We start from the raw sequence: 21,070 nt of genomic DNA, 5'->3' as shown, positions 1-21,070 counted from the left end.
AGCCCAGCCTGGCAGGGGCAGAGCTCCCACTCGTGTGCTCCCTGTCCCCTGAAGGGGACACAGCCCCTGCAAGGGCCTGCATTGTCTCAGCTCTGTTGTGAAACACAGGGCAGGCACCAAGACAGGGAAAAATGACTCATGTGCTCATTGTCCATGGGAATATCTCCCAGCAGAGCTCTCCAGAACCTGGGTTCTGAGTGTGTAATGTAAAACTGGTGCTGGCTAATTGGGGCTGTGGAAAATACCTCGTGGTAACGGCCAGTGCTTGGAGAAATAATCCACTCACTTTGAAATGTGCCATGGTGCAGGACTTTGGGAAAACTCTTCACTGTACAGGGCTTCAGAGGATGTCACAGTGTTATTTTAGTACAAAGCCAGCAGCTAGAACATTAACAAGAAAAGTGTTCTGTCTGGCTTGCCCAAAATGGCACTGCAGCTGAGGAGGAATGTTTAGTCTTTACCTCTGCTGAGAAAATGAAAAAAAAACTCTTTTGTGGTGGCTCCCATTAAAAACTGTCCAATCCTCAATAAGTACAGTTGAGAAAGCTGTTAGCTCTGTTTTTGGTAGGTTTACCTCTTCTCCTTGGGAAGAAGAGTTTGGCCATGGTGGTGGTGGCCTGGCAGCCGTGCTGTGGGATGCTGTGGGATGCTGTGGATGCTGTGGATGCTGTGGGATGCTGTGGGATGCTGTGGGATGCTGTGGGATGCTGTGGGATGCTGTGGGATGCTGTGGGATGCTGTGGGATGCTGTGGATGCTGTGGATGCTGTGGGGTGCTGTGGGATGCTGTGGATGCTGTGGATGCTGTGGGGTGCTGTGGATGCTGTGGGATGCTGTGGATGCTGTGGGGTGCTGTGGGATGCTGTGGGTGCTGTGGGATGCTGTGGGATGCTGTGGGATGCTGTGGGTGCTGTGGGATGCTGTGGGATGCTGTGGGATGCTGTGGGATGCTGTGGGGTGCTGTGGATGCTGTGGATGCTGTGGATGCTGTGGGATGCTGTGGGTGCTGTGGGGTGCTGTGGATGCTGTGGGGTGCTGTGGGATGCTGTGGGGTGCTGTGGGGTGCTGTGGGGTGCTGTGGGGTGCTGTGGATGCTGTGGGCTGCTGTGGGATGCTGTGGGGTGCTGTGGATGCTGTGGATGCTGTGGGATGCTGTGGATGCTGTGGATGCTGTGGATGCTGTGGGGTGCTGTGGGATGCTGTGGGATGCTGTGGATGCTGTGGGATGCTGTGGGGTGCTGTGGGATGCTGTGGGGTGCTGTGGGATGCTGTGGGATGCTGTGGGGTGCTGTGGGGTGCTGTGGATGCTGTGGGATGCTGTGGGATGCTGTGGATGCTGTGGGATGCTGTGGGATGCTGTGGGGTGCTGTGGGGTGCTGTGGGATGCTGTGGGTGCTGTGGGATGCTGTGGGGTGCTGTGGGTGCTGTGGGATGCTGTGGGTGCTGTGGGATGCTGTGGGGTGCTGTGGATGCTGTGGGATGCTGTGGGTGCTGTGGGGTGCTGTGGATGCTGTGGGATGCTGTGGGATGCTGTAGGATGCTGTGGGATGCTGTGGGATGCTGTGGGATGCTGTGGATGCTGTGGATGCTGTGGGATGCTGTGGGGTGCTGTGGGGTGCTGTGGGATGCTGTGGGGTGCTGTGGGATGCTGTGGGATGCTGTGGGGTGCTGTGGGATGCTGTGGGATGCTGTGGGATGCTGTGGATGCTGTGGGATGCTGTGGGATGCTGTGGGATGCTGTGGGATGCTGTGGATGCTGTGGATGCTGTGGGATGCTGTGGGATGCTGTGGATGCTGTGGGGTGCTGTGGATGCTGTGGGATGCTGTGGGGTGATGTGGGTGCTGTGGGGTGCTGTGGATGCTGTGGGATGCTGTGGGTGCTGTGGGGTGCTGTGGATGCTGTGGGATGCTGTGGGATGCTGTGGGGTGATGTGGGTGCTGTGGGGTGCTGTGGATGCTGTGGGATGCTGTGGATGCTGTGGGATGCTGTGGATGCTGTGGGGTGCTGTGGGATGCTGTGGATGCTGTGGGATGCTGTGGATGCTGTGGGGTGCTGTGGGATGCTGTGGGATGCTGTGGGGTGATGTGGGGTGCTGTGGGGTGCTGTGGGATGCTGTGGGTGCTGTGGGATGCTGTGGGGTGATGTGGGTGCTGTGGGGTGCTGTGGGTGCTGTGGATGCTGTGGGATGCTGTGGATGCTGTGGGATGCTGTGGGATGCTGTGGATGCTGTGGGATGCTGTGGGATGCTGTGGGTGCTGTGGGGTGCTGTGGGGTGCTGTGGGATGCTGTGGGATGCTGTGGGTGCTGTGGGGTGCTGTGGGATGCTGTGGATGCTGTGGGATGCTGTGGGATGCTGTGGATGCTGTGGGATGCTGTGGATGCTGTGGGGTGCTGTGGGGTGCTGTGGGATGCTGTGGGATGCTGTGGGATGCTGTGGGTGCTGTGGGGTGCTGTGGGATGCTGTGGGGTGATGTGGGTGCTGTGGGATGCTGTGGGATGCTGTGGGGTGCTGTGGGATGCTGTGGATGCTGTGGGATGCTGTGGATGCTGTGGGATGCTGTGGGATGCTGTGGATGCTGTGGGATGCTGTGGATGCTGTGGGATGCTGTGGATGCTGTGGGATGCTGTGGGATGCTGTGGATGCTGTGGGATGCTGTGGGATGCTGTGGGATGCTGTGGATGCTGTGGGATGCTGTGGGATGCTGTGGATGCTGTGGATGCTGTGGGATGCTGTGGGATGCTGTGGGATGCTGTGGATGCTGTGGGATGCTGTGGGATGCTGTGGGATGCTGTGGGTGCTGTGGGGTGCTGTGGGAAGCTGTGGATGCTGTGGGGTGCTGTGGGTGCTGTGGGTGCTGTGGGAAGCTGTGGATGCTGTGGGGTGCTGTGGGTGCTGTGGGATGCTGTGGGGTGCTGTGGGGTGCTGTGGGGTGCTGTGGGATGCTGTGGGATGCTGTGGATGCTGTGGGATGCTGTGGATGCTGTGGGATGCTGTGGGATGCTGTGGGATGCTGTGGGGTGCTGTGGGATGCTGTGGGGTGCTGTGGATGCTGTGGGTGCTGTGGGATGCTGTGGATGCTGTGGATGCTGTGGGATGCTGTGGGGTGCTGTGGGGTGCTGTGGATGCTGTGGATGCTGTGGATGCTGTGGGATGCTGTGGGGTGCTGTGGATGCTGTGGGGTGCTGTGGATGCTGTGGGATGCTGTGGGGTGCTGTGAATGCTGTGGGATGCTGTGGGGTGCTGTGGGATGCTGTGGGAAGCTGTGGGATGCTGTGGGATGCTGTGGCTGCTGTGGGCTGCTGTGGGATGCTGTGGATGCTGTGGGGTGCTGTGGGTGCTGTGGATGCTGTGGGTGCTGTGGGATGCTGTGGGGTGCTGTGGGATGCTGTGGGATGCTGTGGGGTGCTGTGGATGCTGTGGGGTGATGTGGGATGCTGTGGGATGCTGTGGGATGCTGTGGGATGCTGTGGATGCTGTGGCTGGGGTGATGTCCCTGGTGCTCCTGCCAGCACCCAAAGCAGGGCAGGCCTTGAGCAGCCCCCCACCACGCTGCCAGCACATGGGGAAGCCACAGGGACCCTCTGATGTGCCACCCAGTGTCCTTGCCAGCAAGGTTAAAATCTCAGCATGGCCCTGCTCTCACGGGGAAATCCTTGGAAGGCCAAAGCTTTGGGAAAAGTTCGTCTCTCACTTCTATTTTCTGTTTCCCTGTTGAGTGGAAGGTGTTTTAGAGGGGAGCTGCCCTAGGCAGGGAAGCTGGAGGTGCCACAGGAGAGCTTTTCCCATCGAGCTCAGGCGTGGAGCAGCTCTGTCAGTATCGACCCTGCTTTCTGCCAGGGCTGCACGGAGCCTTTACAAACACTCCCAGTGCCAAATCAAGCTTTTCCCCTTCCAAAGTCACCCTAGATGACTTTGTTCCTCTTTGCCCCTGGCCTGGAGGAGTTTGCCATCCGAGGGAGCAGAGCCATGGGGCTGTGGCAGTGACACAGAGATCCTTGCCTGCTTGGAGGAGAGCTCCTCTGCTTGGAAAGCATTTGTGAGTGGAACTGAAACTGCTTTGCTCAGGCTACCAGAGGGTTTGTCGTCAGGGGAGATCCCTGATGCTGCATTCCTGCTCGTGCTGCCTCCTGGAAATCCAGGCTGCTTCCATCAGCTTAATCTTGCTGGTGCCCACAGACTAAACTGACAGCAGGTTCCATTCTCTGGAGTTTGTAAAGCATTGAAAGGACAAGGTGCTCAAAGGTTCAAATGATGGCATTTGGTTCACCAAGGTAAATGTTGCTGCTTGGTCTGGGCACCTCTCTCACCTGGATGTGCCAGGGAACCCAGGAAAGGGTTTGGACCTGCAGGGAACCTTTTCCTCTGTCCTCAATCACCCTCTGAGGCACTGGCCCAAGATTTGAATCTCTATCCCACTGCTTTTGTGCCTGTGATCTGTTTCCAAAGTGGTGGGAATAACTCAGAAGCCCTTGTGAGAGAGCCCATGCTCTGCTTGGTGGGTGGGAGGAAATCCCTCCCAAATTCTGTTTTGCTGCTGGAGGGCTGCAAGGTCTCCATGGCAGGAGGGCTGATTTGGAGTGTGGGCACCTTCTGCCTTAAAACCAAAACAGGAAGAGTTCTCTCTTCCTCCCGTGAAGCAGCGTGGGAGGCGTGGAGCTGCCACATGAGCGTGTGTGTCCAGCTGGTTAGGCAGAGCTGGCACGGCCAGGGCTGGCCAGCCCCGTGCCAGGAATGCTGTGGGAGGGAGCCAGCTGTCTCTGCTGCCGTGGGGAGCATCACCCAGCAGCCAAGGCACAGCTGGAGGGCAGAGCAGAGCAGGGGCTGGGAACAAGGGTGGCACACAGCAGTGCCCTCTGTCTGGGGGTATTCCTGGCTGCTGGGACTGTGGGAGTGAGTCAGAGGCGTGCTCTGCCTCTGGGCAGGTGGTGCTGGGTGGGGAAACAGGGCTGCTCCTGCAGGATGGGCTTGGGAAGCAGGAACTGATGGGGAGGGGGATGGGGAGATGTTCTGGGGGCTCAGAAACTTCTGAACTGCTGACCCTGGGGTTTGGGAAATGCTGCTTTGGCTGCCTCAGGGGTTCAGGAGTGGCCTGTCCTCACGTGGCTGCTGCTCTTTTCCCCCAGGTGAGGATGCCCTGAGCTCTCCAGGGGAGGACGGCGAGCGGAGCGGGCGGCAGCTGCTGCAGGCGCGCGAGCAGAACGGGAGCGGCGTGCCAGGGGGGCAGCTCTACGTCAGGAACTGCACTGAGCCAGGTACGAGCCCAGAAATTAATGAACTAATTAATGAATTAGTGAATGAATTAATGAACAGTGCCCCTAGCTGCTCATCCTGCTCCCTCACACTGTACTGTGAGCAGAACGGCAGCGGCGTGCCAGGGGGGCAGCTCTACGTCAGGAACTGCACTGAGCCAGGTACGAGCCCAGAAATTAATGAGTTAATTAATAAATTAATGAATTAATGAATTAATGAATGAACAGTGCCCCTGGCTGCTCATCCTGCTCCCTCACACTGTACTGTGAGCAGAACCGGAGCGGCGTGCCAGGGGGGCAGCTCTACGTCAGGAACTGCACTGAGCCAGGTATGAGCCCGGAAATTAGTAAATTAATTAATGAATTAATTAATGAATTAATGGAAGTGGCCTCTGGCTCCTCATCCTGCTCCCTCACACCTGTACTGTGAGCAGAACGGCAGCGGCGTGCCAGGGGGGCAGCTCTACGTCAGGAACTGCACTGAGCCAGGTATGAGCCCGGAAATTAATGAGTTAATTAATGAATTAATTAATGAATTAATGGAAGTGGCCTCTGGCTCCTCATCCTGCTCCCTCACACTGTACTGTGAGCAGAACGGGAGCGGCGTGCCAGGGGGGCAGCTCTACGTCAGGAACTGCACCGAGCCAGGTACGAGCCCAGAAATTAATGAGTTAATTAATGAGTTAATGAATTAATTAATGAACAGTGCCCCTAGCTGCTCATCCTGCTCCTCACACCTGTACTGTGAGCAGAACGGGAGCGGCGTGCCAGGGGGGCAGCTCTACGTCAGGAACTGCACTGAGCCAGGTACGAGCCCAGAAATTAATGAGTTAATTAATGAATTAGTGAATTAATTAATTAATTAATTAATGAACAGTGCCCCTAGCTGCTCATCCTGCTCCCTCACACTGTACTGTGAGCAGAACGGGAGCGGCGTGCCAGGGGGGCAGCTCTACGTCAGGAACTGCACTGAGCCAGGTACGAGCCCAGCAATTAGTAAATTAATTAATGAATTAATTAATGGAAATGGCCTCTAGCTTCTCATCCTGCTCCCTCATGCCTGTACTGTGAGCAGAACAGGAATGGGGGCCAGCTCTATGTCAGGAACTGCACTGAGCCAGGTATGAGCCCAGCAATCAGTGAATTAATTAATGAATTAATTAATGAATTAATTAATTAATGGAAGTGGCCTCTGGCTGCTCATCCTGCTCCCTCACACCTGTACTCACTCATTTTTAAGTCCACAAACACAGCAGAGCTTGGGTGTCATTTCCTCCAGTTTTGGGGGGAGGAGGGGAAGGGTTTTCCTCTGTTCCTCAGGACTCATGTGGGTGACGTGCCCCAGCAGGAATTCCAACAAGTACAGTTCTAGCTGCACTTCTCTCCCTGTATTTTTAACTCTGCTGTAATCCTTAATAACATTTCTGGACAGGTGGGTGATCGTGGTCTCTTTTAGTTGGCAAAAACTGGTACAGAAACTCTTCTTACTCAGTTTTCCCTCTGGCCCAGTCTCACAGCCTCAGTCAGCCCTGGCAGCAATATTTTCAGCATCTGCTGTCTCACCACTGCAGCTGTTCCAGCTGTTCCTGCTGCCCTCCCCAGACAGAGTGGTCTGTAGGGAGCGTGGGGGATTTTATCTGTGGCGTGTGGGCTCCCCCCCTGCCTTTCTTCAGAAAGAAAAACAACAACTACCTCGTGTTTTCTCACGAGAGAGAAAGCAGAAATACCCAGACGTGTGAAATTACTGTTTCCTCTTGAAGCTGTCACGATGTGACAGAGACTGATGCAGAAAGGAAGTGAAAGTAACAGAGCCAAGGGCCTGCCAGTGGTTTGGTGGGTTTTGTGAGTGTAAATAATAATAATAATAATAATAATAATAATAATAATAATAATAATAATAATAATAATAATAATAATAATAAATGATAATAATTATAATAATGATAATAGTGGTGTGTTGGTGAGGCCAGGAGTGTTTGGGGCAGCCCCAAACTGCAGTGGGTAAAAGTCACCTGCTGAGCTCACCTGGCAGGAGTGGGGTGTTTGAAAAGGCACTTTTGAAGCTGCTGTGGCTTTTTGCAGTGCCTGGCTGCTGTGCTGTGAGCACACCTGGGCCTGCTGGAGGGGAGACCTGTGTCCTCTGGCTGCTGGCTCATTGGGATGCCTGCTGCTCCTCCATCTCCTAATAGTTTATCCAGCATCATTTCATCACCAGCACTGCTCCAGACACTGGGGGCTTTGCTCTCTTTTCCTCTGCAAAAAAAGCTGTAGTAATATTAAGGGGGTGACACTGACTGGATGCAGCCTGGAGACCACTTTTAGGATTTTTAGTTTGGTTGGGTTTTGTTTTTTTGACCTTTTTCTGAGCAGTGCTGCTGGTGGGCTCTGGCCTGTGGCTGTGCTGGGTCAGGTCCCTGTGCTGCCAGGAGCTCAGTGCTGTCTGTGTTTGTCACCTGCCAGGAGGGGACAGGCTCTGGGGCTGTGTCAGGGTGTCTGGAGGCTCAGGGTGCCCAGCTCTGAGGAGCCTGCCTTCCTCAGAAAGGCTGGGAACAAACCAGCAGCCCTGCTTGAGTGTGCTGTTTTAAAGCCATTATCAGTAATGGCAGGAAACACTAGATTGCTGCAGGAACAAAAAGATCTCCCTGTATTCATTTAGACCCTGAGGCACACAAGTGCTTAAATTAAACAGCCAAAGAGGTTTTGGTGCAATTATTCCACAAACCCTGGGGGAGCTGAGCTCTCTCCCCTCTCTGCTTTATGGACATGCTGGGATTTCTGAGTTCTGCTGGCTTGCCATGGCCAGGATGAAGTGCAGGGAGCTGCAGAGTTTAGAAAAGCCTTCTCCCCAAGCTGTGCTTCCAGATGCAGCATGCTGTGTGAGGAGTGATTTTGTGCTTTGTTCTCCTGGTTTCCCCCTTTTCCTCTTTGAGCCTCGATCCAATTGAAACACAAAGTCGCCTTCCCTCAAGCAGAATTAATTTTATCCCAGCAAAATGAGAAGTAGAAATTTGTTTCCTGCCTTGCAGGTTGCCAAACCTCGCTTTCACTTGGGGGAACGTTAGGAAAATAAATTGCTGTAAGTTTAGGAGGAAATTGTCCTCGAGGAATAGCAAGAAAAGATGTTCTTCTCTCACTGAGCTGTAAGTTTGGTGAATTTGGCAGGAATTTTGGGATGTTGGGGAGTGTCCAGAAGTGCAGCCCCACCTGCATGGTAGCTCTCCAGGGCTGGAGTGGGGAAACCCTCTGTCCTCTTCCGTGGTTATTTCTTCCCCTCTGGAGTAACTTTACAACGCCCAGAAATTTTCCTGGGCTTTGGATTTGTTTTGGCCCTTTGCCTCCGCTGCTCTTTTGTTTGTTCTTTGTATCTAGAGGAGTGAGGCTTGCTTCCTTGACCTTTCAGCCAGCTTGGGCTCCTCCTTTGCTTATTGTGCCTTGTGGAAGAGGCAGCAGAGAGGGAGGCTTAAAGCACTGCAAAGGGACCCTTGCCTCCAAATCTTTAAAAGCCTTTGCATTTAAAAGGTGTTGAGCAACGAATAAACATCCCATTGTGCCTCTCTGAGCTGGGTTTTACTGCTCTGACACCCGAGGATGCCAGGCTGCTGCTGTGCATCACTCTGCTAATCTGAGAAGCCTTCCATGGAGCCTGTGACCTGAATTTCTAAGCAGGCAGTGAAAATAAAAAAATAAAAAAATTGTCGAGTCAGACTTGCTCCTTTCTCTGGGAAGGAAGCCCACATGTACATCTTCTAGGCTGGCCACATAGCAGAATTATTTATTTTCCTTTTTTTTTCCTTTTATTTTTTTTTTTTTTTCCACACCTGAATTATTCCCGTGGCAAACGCAGATTGTCCACTTGGAGTTTAAAAATACATTGCTGAGTTTGTGCAAAACGTCCTGATTCTCCCCAGGAAAGTCTGTGCTGCTGTGAATTCTTGGTTGTTAATCATTTTGGACTTGCCAGTACCAGGAGATCTGGGAATGAAGTGATCTGCCTCCGTGCCTGTTGACCCCAGGCCATGTAAAATTTGTTTTTGTTGGGACAGGGTTGAGGCTCCTGGTCAGATCACAGGAATGGCTGTGTCCTCCCTAAGTTATTTTGGAAGCTTCTCTGTGATGCTAGAAGGGCTTGACAGTGAAGGAAATCAGAGCATGTGGTTATCAGCACATGCTTTAAATGTTGGTGTGTCTCAAGCATTAATTGGAGTTTCAGGGCTGAAAGCTGGTGCAGCTCTGAGATCCAGGACAGGCCCTTCTTAGAGTTCTGTTTTAAATTTGGTATTTTGGAGCCATTGCTGCAAAGGAAGAAAAATAACATCTGGCCCCATGTTGCAAACTGTGTTTTTGTTGCTTGTTTTTCAGTTCTTGCCAGTAGTTAGTAGTTAAAAATCAAAAGGTCCAGATTTTCCACGAGTGTAAATTATTGCTGGCCTCATTGACTTCACTGCATTTACACAAAATTTAAACGACCAGGAATCAAATCCAGCATCCCAAGACAGGTTTTAATGCAGCCAGGATGGAGTTTTATCATCTGCCATCTGCATTTTAAGCAGTGCTTAATTGTGTAGTTTTTATATACAGATGTGTGCATAAATTCACTTCTGCATGCACAGAATAATGGTCTTGTGTATTAATGCCCTTTCCTTGGTTTGAGTTGTGTGTGATAGAAAAAAGAGAGGTGGGATAAAAGGAGCAGTCCTGAGCAGAGTGAGTGTGGCCAAGGGCTCAGAGGGATCCTGAGTCAGGAGGGATGTTCCCAGCTTTTAATTGTTGGGAGAAGAGGAGGAGAGGAGAAAGTGGTGATTATTTTGTGTTAAAGCAGAGATAATTACTGCTATAGAGTTTCAGCAGAGAACAAAGCAGCAATTAATAATTCACAGTCAGAAGTCCAGAGCTGGGGTTCACATGTCCTGTGGGCACAGGGAGCACAGGGAGCCCTGTCACCCTGCAGGGATGGATCCCTGGCACAGGGAGCACAGAGAGCCCTGCAGGGATGGATCCCTGGGCACAGGGAGCCCTGTCACCCTGCAGGGATGGATCCCTGGCACAGGGAGCACAGGGAGCCCTGCAGGGATGGATCCCTGGCACAGGGAGCCCTGTCACCCTGCAGGGATGGATCCCTGGCACAGGGAGCACAGGGAGCCCTGCAGGGATGGATCCCTGGGCACAGGGAGCCCTGTCACCCTGCAGGGATGGATCCCTGGGCACAGGGAGCCCTGTCACCCTGCAGGGATGGATCCCTGGCACAGGGAGCCCTGTCACCCTGCAGGGATGGATCCCTGGCACAGAGAGCCCTGTCACCCTGCAGGGATGGATCCTGGCACAGGGAGCACAGGGAGCCCTGCAGGGATGGATCCCTGGACACAGAGAGCCCTGCAGGGATGGATCCCTGGCACAGGGAGCACAGGGAGCCCTGCAGGGATGGATCCCTGGGCACAGGGAGCACAGGGAGCCCTGCAGGGATGGATCCCTGGCACAGGGAGCCCTGTCACCCTGCAGGGATGGATCCCTGTGGCACAGGGAGCCCTGTCACCCTGCAGGGATGGATCCCTGGCACAGGGAGCCCTGTCACCCTGCAGGGATGGATCCCTGGCACAGAGAGCCCTGTCACCCTGCAGGGATGGATCCCTGGCACAGGGAGCACAGGGAGCCCTGCAGGGATGGATCCCTGGACACAGAGAGCCCTGCAGGGATGGATCCCTGGCACAGGGAGCACAGGGAGCCCTGCAGGGATGGATCCCTGGGCACAGGGAGCACAGGGAGCCCTGCAGGGATGGATCCCTGGCACAGGGAGCCCTGTCACCCTGCAGGGATGGATCCCTGGGCACAGGGAGCCCTGTCACCCTGCAGGGATGGATCCTGGCACAGGGAGCACAGGGAGCCCTGCAGGGATGGATCCCTGGGGCACAGGGAGCCCTGTCACCCTGCAGGGATGGATCCCTGGCACAGGGAGCACAGGGAGCCCTGCAGGGATGGATCCCTGGGCACAGGGAGCCCTGTCACCCTGCAGGGATGGATCCCTGGGCACAGGGAGCCCTGTCACCCTGCAGGGATGGATCCCTGGCACAGGGAGCCCTGTCACCCTGCAGGGATGGATCCTGGCACAGGGAGCACAGGGAGCCCTGCAGGGATGGATCCCTGGCACAGGGAGCCCTGTCACCCTGCAGGGATGGATCCCTGGCACAGGGAGCCCTGTCACCCTGCAGGGATGGATCCCTGGGCACAGGGAGCCCTGTCACCCTGCAGGGATGGATCCCTGGGCACAGGGAGCCCTGTCACCCTGCAGGGATGGATCCCTGGCACAGGGAGCCCTGTCACCCTGCAGGGATGGATCCCTGGGCACAGGGAGCACAGGGAGCCCTGTCACCCTGCAGGGATGGATCCCTGGGCACAGGGAGCACAGGGAGCCCTGCAGGGATGGATCCCTGGCACAGGGAGCACAGGGAGCCCTGCAGGGATGGATCCCTGGGCACAGGGAGCACAGGGAGCCCTGTCACCCTGCAGGGATGGATCCCTGGCACAGAGAGCCCTGTCACCCTGCAGGGATGGATCCCTGGCACAGGGAGCACAGGGAGCCCTGTCACTGGAGCATGTCCTGGAGCATGTCCTGCAGGGCACTGGGCACTGCCAGGACCCTCAGGGATGCAGGATGCTGCCTGCAGGGATGCAGCAGCTGCCCTGTAGCCATGGCAACAGCTGGGATGTGCTGGTGAGTGCAGGCATCCCTGGGCTGGTGTGGCTGCCTGGCCAGGCAGTGCAGTGACCCCCAGGCCCTGGGGGGAGCAGGCAGGGACCCTGGCACTGCCCAGCCGTGCCCAGCTGTGTCCAGCTGTGCTGCCAGATCTTTCTGGGCAGCCCTGCAGCCCCCAGGGACCAGCCAGGGCAGGGGATTGTGTCCCTTGAGCTGTGCCCTGGAGCCAGGCTGCTGTGGGTAGTGCTGAACCTCCCCCTCTCCCCCATCCCTGCTCCCCAGGATTGCAGATTTAATCAGGATGCAGGAGCTGGCAAACACCTGGGCTGGGAGATGGAAAGTTCCACGGAGGCACCAGTGCTGGTGGCATGTCCCCAGCCATGGCCAGGCTCCCCTGGAGCTCTGGGTGTGTTTGGAGCAGAGCTGGGGCTGCATCCCTGCCCCAGCACACTTTGGAGGGCTCTGCCCAGCCAGCAGCAGCAGCTGCAGGCAGGATTGATGTTTCCCCTGGCAGCTGTTCCGTGTAGGAAATTCCCTGCTGCTCCAAGCCCATAAATCAGGATGGGATGGCCTTTTAGGGGTGTGTGCTATCAGTCCCCACATCCCATTTTCACTTTGCAGATCCATCACCCCTTCCCAGGGGAGGTGCAGACTTGCCTGTGGAGCTGGAGCAGGTCCTGCTGCTTTTTTGTCCTTCTGCCCATCTGACAAGGTGCCTGGCACAGCAGGAAGGAGGTCAGCTGAGATGTGGGGCACACAGAAGTGGGAGGCTGTGTGCAGAGCCCCAGGTGTGGCTGCCAGGCCAATCCTCCCCCTGCAATTCCTGAGTGCTGGCAACAGGCAAACACACCCTGGCACTGCTGGGCACTGCTCCTGTGGGGCTGGAATCACTCACAGGAGAGTCAGAACAAACTAGCAATAAATAAATAATTAATAATAATAATACAATAATAAAAAATGGCCTTTATCGTTCTCTTTTTAAAAAAAATATTTCACATCTCTTCTGTGTAATACTGGCTTGATCACCCCAAATTTAAAATTTTTAATTTTTTGGGGTGAAAATTGAGGCCCTCCTGTTCAGGTGTCATGTGAAGCTGTCTGTGTGTGCAGCCCCCAGGATCTGGGCAGGCTGGGAGGAAAGCTGGGCTGTTCCAGCTCTCCTGTGGCCTGAGCTGGGAGATGGAGCTGCAGTTTTTGGATAGAAACACTGGTGTTCCTAACTTTGGCTGCAGCAAACAAGTCTGGAGAAGCATTGAATCCTGAAGTAATTAAATGTATTGGCAAAGTGGGATTTTTCTTTTCTCCCCCCCTTTTGTGAGATGCTTTGCCAGCTGTTGTTTCTGGAAAAAAATCTCGATTTTTTTTTTTTTTTTTTTATGAGAACTGTTTCTAGGTTTCATTGTGTTTGGGGCTGATTTATACATTATGCATTAGCTGGGGGAAGGCAAAACATTTATTTACCAGCCTGGATATTTGGAGGAGGAACAAGTGGCTCAAAGGTAATTACACTGCAAAAACTTGCCACCAAAGGATGGTCTGCAGAGCAGGAGCTCACAGAGGGGTCTGCAGCTCTCCAGGGCTGTTCCCTGTCCCTGGAATGCAAACAGCCACAATGGACCAGAAGGTTGGTTTGCCCCACAGCATGTCCTGAAATCCATGTTTGGATAATTGGGAGTAACTAAGCTGCGAGTGTGTGTGACTGCTGAAAGTTGTGGATGCCAAAAAAGGGAATCAGTGCTGAGCTCAGAAATGGGGACTCATCCCTTCATTTAAAACATGTAACAATTGCAGTTTGGGATTGGTTTGCTGTAGGATTTTTGGCAGGGGTTTTATTGGAGATGAGGAAACAGCAGCTCCAAGATTCCCTCGAGCTTTTTTGGGATTATTCTCTGTTTTGCCAAAGGGTACGTGATGCATTCTTGGAAAATCCATCTTGGGCTCCTCAGCCTCCTGCTGGAACACAGAATTGTCCCTGAGCACACAGAGTTGTGCCCAGACACAGAGAATTGTCCCCAGCACACAGAATTGTGCCCAGACACAGAGAATTGTCCCTGAGCACACAGAATTGTCCCCAGCACACAGAATTGTCCCCAGACACAGAATTGTCCCCAACACACACAGAATTGTCCCTGGACACACAGAATTGTCCCTGGACACACAGAGTTGTGCCCAGACACAGAGAATTGTCCCTGGACACACAGAATTGTCCCCGATGGGATGGGATGGGATGGGATGGGATGGGATGGGATGGGATGGGATGGGATGGGATGGGATGGGATGGGATGGGATGGGGATGGGGATGGGGATGGGGATGTGCCTCAAGAGGAGTCAGGACTGAGTGTCCCCTGTTCAGAAGCTTTGCCTGGTCTGGGGGCTGCACTTTGAGGGATTCTGTGTGATGGGCAGATCATTTAGGGGCTGGATTTGGGGGCTCTGATGGGCAGATCATTTAGGGGCTGGATTTGGGGGCTCTGTGTGATGGGCAGATCATTTAGGGGCTGGATTTGGGGGCTCTGTGTGATGGGCAGATCATTTAGGGGCTGGATTTGGGGGCTCTGATGGGCAGATCATTTAGGGGCTGGATTTGGGGGCTCTGTGTGATGGGGAGATCATTTAGGGGCTGGATTTGGGGGCCCTGATGGGCAGATCTCTTGGGCAGAGATGCTCTTGGCTGGGGACACCTGTGGGCATTTCCCCCCAGCTGTCCCCAGCTGTGCTGCAGAGGATGCTGTGGCAGAGGTGGGAGGGGTTTCCATGGAAACCTTTCAGCAGCTGACATCAGCAGCACTGCCACATCTGAGCTTTTCCAGGCTTTTTGGATTTCAGGGGTTGCATAACTTCGGAGGGGTTAGGCTGGGGCTTGGATCTGATCAGCATCCAGGGTCTTAGCTGAATTAAATTTTTAGAGAGGCCAAACTCCCCAATCCCAACGTGGCAGCAGTGGTTTCCTGGTCATTTTGGAGAGCTCTGGGGAGAGCAGAGCCCCCTGGGCTGGAGCACAGCCACTCACTCCCACCTTTATAAATGCTTTTTGTGGCCGAGCCAAGGGAAAGAGAAATATCTTCATCTTGCTTCTAGGTGTCTGTCATCATTTCCTAGTGCTTGTGCCAGTTGTTCTGCCCAGGAACTTTTCTTGTGTGTGAGCTTGAGGAAATGCCCTGTGGTTTTCTGTTCAGTGGGACAGTCAAGACTGGAGAGCCCTGTGGGAAATTTGGGAACAGTGCAAGGACATCCAGCAGGGCAGTAAACCCTGCAGATAACACAGAGGGAGCCTTGGGAGGTGATGGGTTTGTTTTTAACCACACCACAGCTGCTCCAGGCTCCTGACTCAGCATTCCTGCTGGGAACAGGATGAGAGCTCCAGGATTCCCTGGGACAGAAGGATTCCCTGGGCTGGAGAGCAATTCTTGCCGTGCTGAGGGGAGGTGCAGCACCAGAAGTGGGGCAGAGACTGAAACCTGGAGGGTTCTGCTGCAGCTTTGGGGGTTTATGGAGTGTTACCTGAGGGAAGGCAGCTTTTAGGCGTTGTTTATATCTATTTATTTGTTTGTTTGTTCCAGCAAAGCACATTTGTGTACGTCAAGAGATGTATCATCTGCCAGGAGAGTATCATACCCAGAATATGATTCATAAACCAGATGGCATTTGTCTGCCTCTGGGGAGTTAATCTCCTAATCTGATTGTTTTTTACCTGTAATTGTGCATGAAAGACAACGATTATTTTAAGGAAAAAAAAATGATCAAACCTCCCCTTTTTTTACTTGGTAATATCATTAGAGAGTTCTGTAAAATGGGGGTGAACTTAGTTACAAGGTTTTTTAAACAGTTTAACAGGGAATTAACACTTATTTATACTTTTGATTTAATAATTCAGCTTTTGTGATTGTTTAACTTGAAATTATGAAGGAGGAGGAAGAAGAGCACAGAAAGGAAGCAATACTTAAAATCCTTTATCTTGTCGTTATCTTATAAAAACCAAATTTAAAATTCTTCAGTGTGTGGAATTAGAGGCTTTTCTGTGTGATGGGCTGAGACAAGAAGCTGAGCACAGCCCCAGTGAGCCCCTGGCTGTGCAGGCTGGTACCTCTGTGTGCTGGGAGAGCTTCAGCCCCTGGAAAAAACACAACTTCTGCCTTCTGCTTGGCTCACCCACGTGCTGAGGAGCAGCTTGCAGATCATTATCTGATGGCAGCCAGCCACTAAACTCCCAGTGACCTGCCCCTGGTGCTGTGCTGTGTGCTGCCTGCTCCTCACACGTCCTGCCTGGTGCTGGAAGAAGCACCAGGGCAAAAAAAAAACAAAGTGAAAGCTGCCAGGGGTGGAGGTGGAGCACAGACTGTGTGCAGGATCTTTGGTCTGGGCAGAGGCACTGACAGCACCTGCAGTTGGTCTAATGTGCCTTTTAAATGAACCCAAACCTTTTGGTTTAAACCAAAATCTTCTGGTCTCTGCAGCCCACTGAAATCCAGCACCATGAGTGTTAGCATCTCTAAATTCCCAGGGAGCTGGGGTGGTTTCTGTGTCACACAGGGCTCACCAGATGTGGCACTGGCAGCCAAAATCAGCCAGCAGAGCAGGAATTTTGGGGCTTTTCCTTCCAGCTCTGCGCTGCCCTGGCACTAAAGGTAAAAACTGGGAATTGCACAGTAGGCAGGGAAGGGAGTCCAGTGTGGTTTGGGAGTGCTCTTGTATTCCTGGTGTTTCTCTGGCCTTTATGAGCTGTTGGTTTGAGTGGTGGGACCCTGGCAGAGAGTCTGGGGATTCCCTCCATGGCCTGGTGCCAGGGAGACCAGCAAGGTCAGCTGGGGTCAAGCCTCCTGGAGAAGCACTGAAATGCTGTAAATGGGAATTTCAGTGCTGGGAGCTTGGTTCTCCTGCTTGAAACACACCTGGAACTGCTGGAGACCTTTCAGCCAGACCTGCTCACTCTTGTCCCTGAGGTGGGAGCAGCTGAAGCTCCCCAGATCCCTTGCAGACCTCCCCACCTCCACTTACCCAGCTCTCAGTGTGATGTCCTTGGTGTGCCATAGCCCTTCCCAGCAGCTCCCTTCTGGATATTCCAGATTCTGGAGATTCCTGTGATATCCCTTTCTGCCTGTCTGATGTGGGATGGTGACTGGGGAGGGAGATGAGCTGTGTTCTGAGCTCTCTGGAAGGGAATGGGGTGTGTGACACAGCCTGGCTGGCTCTGGGGTGTCCCTCTGTGTCCCCTCCTTGTCCCTGAGTGTTCCCAAGTCCCCAGGAGCCAGCACTGCCCTCCCCAGCGCTGCTGCAGGTTTTGTGACCAGCCCTGCTGAGCTGCTGGGATGGGATTGCTCAGCAGAGGAGGGGCTGGAGGCATTGCCTCTAAATGCTTCTCATTTGTTGCCTGGTAAATGTGAGCTCTTGCAGAGTAATGAAGTTTAAGTGTATCCTCTGGAATTGATTGAAAGGCTGGTTTGCTGTTGTAAGGTATAATCCCACTTTAGAGGCTCTCTCATCTGAAAACATAATCTTGTTTTAAGACTCTGGATATTAAGGCAATGCTTCCATTTAGGGAGGAAGGGGAGGAAAAGCATATAATTGGGATGAAAAAGAAAATGAAAAAAGAGCCTGGTAGTACCTTCCTAAAACAGATGGTCCCTTCTCCAGGCACATGTGAACCAGTCCTGCCTGTGTGGGGATTTAGATGTAATTACAGCTGCCCTTGGAGCTCCCCCTGATTGATGGGGAGAACAGATTCTGGGGGCTCCACTGAAACCAAACCACCCCAGTGTTGTGTCCAGCTTTCTCCTGCCATGTGAGGGAGGTGAGGGGATCCCTCCTTCCTTTTTGCTCCTCCTTTCTCCCAGCAGACAGCAGGGAGTGCCTGTTCCACCTCAGCACAGGAGGTTATGGAAGTTTGCACGTATAAAGCACATTAAAAACTTGAGCAGTGACAGGGAGGAGCTGTCCCCTCACCTGTGCATTGTGACTGACCCTGGGGGTGTGAGGCATGCAGGTGGAGGCAGGGCTGTGTGCTGGTGCCAGGCTGGTGGTGCTCTGTTCCAGAATGGTAATGAAGGGCACATTTGCTTATTACTAGTGAATGTCATTCACCATCATGAAAATATCCCATTTCCACCACTTTGATAAATAGCTGCTGAGGCTCATGAATTTTTAACAGGAGTCCTATATTTAGGGGCTTTCAGCTCCTGGGTGAGATGAAAGGCTCTTTGGAGATGGAGCTCTGTCTTCTGGGAGCCCTGCTTCCTATTTAAAGCCAGTGTTGTCTCCCTGGTGCACGAACAGCGTGCTGGCAGTGATTGATGTGGTTTTTGTGCTGGGGATTGGGCTCTGAGCCTGCCTGTCACCATGAAGCAGAATGCATACCTGCAGAGGGACCTGTGCCTCACCTGCATGTGCTGCCTGCTCACTTCTCCCCACAGTCACAGGACAGACTGGGGGAGGCAGGAAAGCAAAGCTGGAACCTGCCAGTGGGAACCCAGAGGAAAGGGAGCTCTGCCATGTGGCACAGGGGCTGGGGAGGGGTTTTCCAGAGATCTGGACCCTGGTGGTGCTTGTTCTCTGGCTAAATCAGTTTGTTCAGACAGGGCTGTGGTGGATCTCAGGATCTTGCTTGCTGCACCCTCTTCTTTCCACAGCCATCCTCAGCTGCCTCTTCCCAGCAGAATGGGCTGTTTTTAGAAATTATGTGGTCCATCCCATTTCTGGGGACAGCACACGTCTCAATCTTCTTGGAGATGGTGGTGATGGATGCATGTAACACTGAGACAATTGGTGAGATCTCAGCCTGGAGCCTGGGCATTGCTGGTGGCAGGGTTAGAAACCTCCCAGCTGAGCCAGGACTTCACAGCTGCAAAGCTGGACTCAGACCTGCCCAGCCCATTGGCAGGTACTGGGGAGCTGTGCAGAGGAGCAGGGTGTGCTCAGGAATCCCAGGGAGCTGGAAAAGGGGCTCAGGGGGTGTGATGGTGCTCACAGGTGACTGCTCTGTGCTGGGGCTTCCAGCTGGGGCTGGGCTGGGGGCTGATCCCAAGCCAGGGGTGTTGGGATGCCTTGGAAAGGGTTGCCTGTCATCCTGAGAGCCCTGCTGCTAATGTTTGCACCCCCAAGAATTCCCCCTAATGTGCTTTCATTGCTCTATCAAAGTAAAGGATTGCTCTAATTTCCCTTTTACAGATGCTGCAGGTAGGGGTAGCATTTTAACCTTGCAGCCTTGGGATGGAAATTTTCCCTGCCAGTTTTAGATGCAAAGAGGAAAATGATGGATGTCTGAAGTGTGGAACTCTCTCTGATTCGTTAAATATAATTTACATAAGATTTAAGTGCACTTTAAGCACCGTGTGTTGGGATGGGAGTGGGAAAGGAAAGGATTTCTTTGCTCTGTTGTGGCTGAGAGGGGAAGGGGCCAGATCCTCTGTGTGTCAGGTAAGCTTGAATGGAAAATCCTGCCATGCTCTGGGGTCCTGTCCTGCCCTTCCAACCAGCTCTCAGTCTCCAGAGGAGGCAGCCCATGTGCCCTCATTATCCAGAATTAATCTCCAAATGATGGCAAACACTGATTATATCCAAGTAGGAAAATAGTTAATGGGATGCCTAACGTAAAATAACAAAGAGATTGTAATAGCTTTGAGCATTTATACGTTCAGGGGAGCTTAGAGAGTATTAGAGCTGCTCTGCAGATGAGCCTGGGCAGGGCAAATGCTGGGATTCATTTGCAGGCACTAAATCCCTGCCCTGCTGCTGGGAGGCAGAGCCCAGGGCAGGCTCTGGGCTGGGAGCAGAGGGATGGAAAAGTGCCTCCCTTTTCCCCCCAGGAAAGGAAGAGAGGTGGCAGCAGCATCTCTCCCTTTTCAGGTGGCTGTATGGAAGTGCTGCTTGTAAAGTTGCCTTTTTTGGTTAGTCTGCCCGTGGATATGAGCACAATATAAATATTTGTTCCCCAAAATAAAGCTAGTGGAAGAGGGACTGTATTCCCTTCCAAATCCAAAGAAGTCTGGGAACTCCAGAGCAGCTGTAATTAAGCCAGTAAATTATTAGGAATTTCTGGCAGTGGGTGTGAGGACAGGAGCCAGCCAGGGATTTGTTCTCTTCTTGCTGTGGTTTTGCTGAGAGCCTTCCTTGTGCCAGCTACTTCTGACCCCAGTGGTGATGGATCACTTTGCAGAGGCATTGCCTTTGTCAGGGGGGATGTTCCTGAGCCAGCTGTGCTCATCCTGTGGGAGCTGTGGCCCTGGGGACAGGGCACAGGTTTGGGCTGGAAGGGGGCCCTAAAGCCCACCCAGTGCCACCCTGGGACACCTTGCACTGCCCCAGCTCTGTCTGACCTGGCCTTGGGCACTCCAGGGATGGAGCAGCCCCAGCCTGGCCCAGGGAAGAGCTTCCTAATGTCCAATCTACCCCTGCCCTCTGCCAGGTTAAGCAGACATATACATATTTAAGCAGTGGTCAAGTGAAACACGGGAATATAAAAGCTCAAAGGTCCTGGGGAACAATTGCCAGATTCTTGCTGTGACAGAAATTGGCTCTTGCACTGAACAAAAGAAAGTATAACCTTCTCTTCAAAGGTCACTTGCCGCTGTTATTTGACTTAAACTCTCTCTGAACCATATGCTGCTGCACATTATTTATTGTTTCTGATTTCTCCCCCATTTATGTTGAGATATATTTGCTTGTTGTCCTTGGATCTCGGCGTGCCTGTGATCTTGCAGGAGACTCATTTGCACTGAAGCCAAGGCATTTTTGACTTCACAAGGGGTTTGTTCCCTCAAGGCTTCCCTTCCTGCAGTGCAGGAGAGTGTCAGGAGAGTGTGTGTGCAGCAGGGCAGTGCAGACACCAGTGAAACATCAGCAAATTGTTTTGTCAGTGATGCCTCACCGTGGTTTGGCTCTCTTTGCATTTTAGCTCATGCACTGCAATGCCAACACCATTTTCACTTGGCAGACTGTGAAACATTAATATATATATATATATATATATATATATATATATATATATATATATATATATATATATATATATATATATATAGGTGCTCTCCTTCCCTTCAGAGAGATTTTGACTTATCTCCTTGATGTGATATTGCTGTTTACCCAGCAGCAGGCTCAAGCTTGAGTTTAAAACACTGATTCTGAGTGTGCAGTGTGTTT

At 53.0% G+C, this 21,070-nt stretch overlaps 1 protein-coding gene across 2 annotated transcripts in view; it reads left to right on the top strand.

The window, feature by feature from the left end:
- Positions 1–5,843: 5,843 nt before the first annotated feature.
- SLC24A3 (solute carrier family 24 member 3) overlaps positions 5,844–21,070 on the top strand; it is a 68,172-nt gene continuing 52,945 nt past the window's right edge. For both annotated transcript variants that reach the window (XM_056486839.1, XM_056486838.1), the window contains exon 1: positions 5,844–5,898. The gene's annotated coding sequence lies outside the window, so the exon portion shown is untranslated. The remainder of the gene's footprint in view (positions 5,899–21,070) is intronic.

This window comes from Oenanthe melanoleuca, chromosome 3, assembly GCF_029582105.1.
Source record: "Oenanthe melanoleuca isolate GR-GAL-2019-014 chromosome 3, OMel1.0, whole genome shotgun sequence".
NCBI classification, from domain to species: Eukaryota; Metazoa; Chordata; class Aves; order Passeriformes; family Muscicapidae; genus Oenanthe; species Oenanthe melanoleuca.
This window is presented reverse-complemented; position numbering and strand designations above follow the sequence as displayed.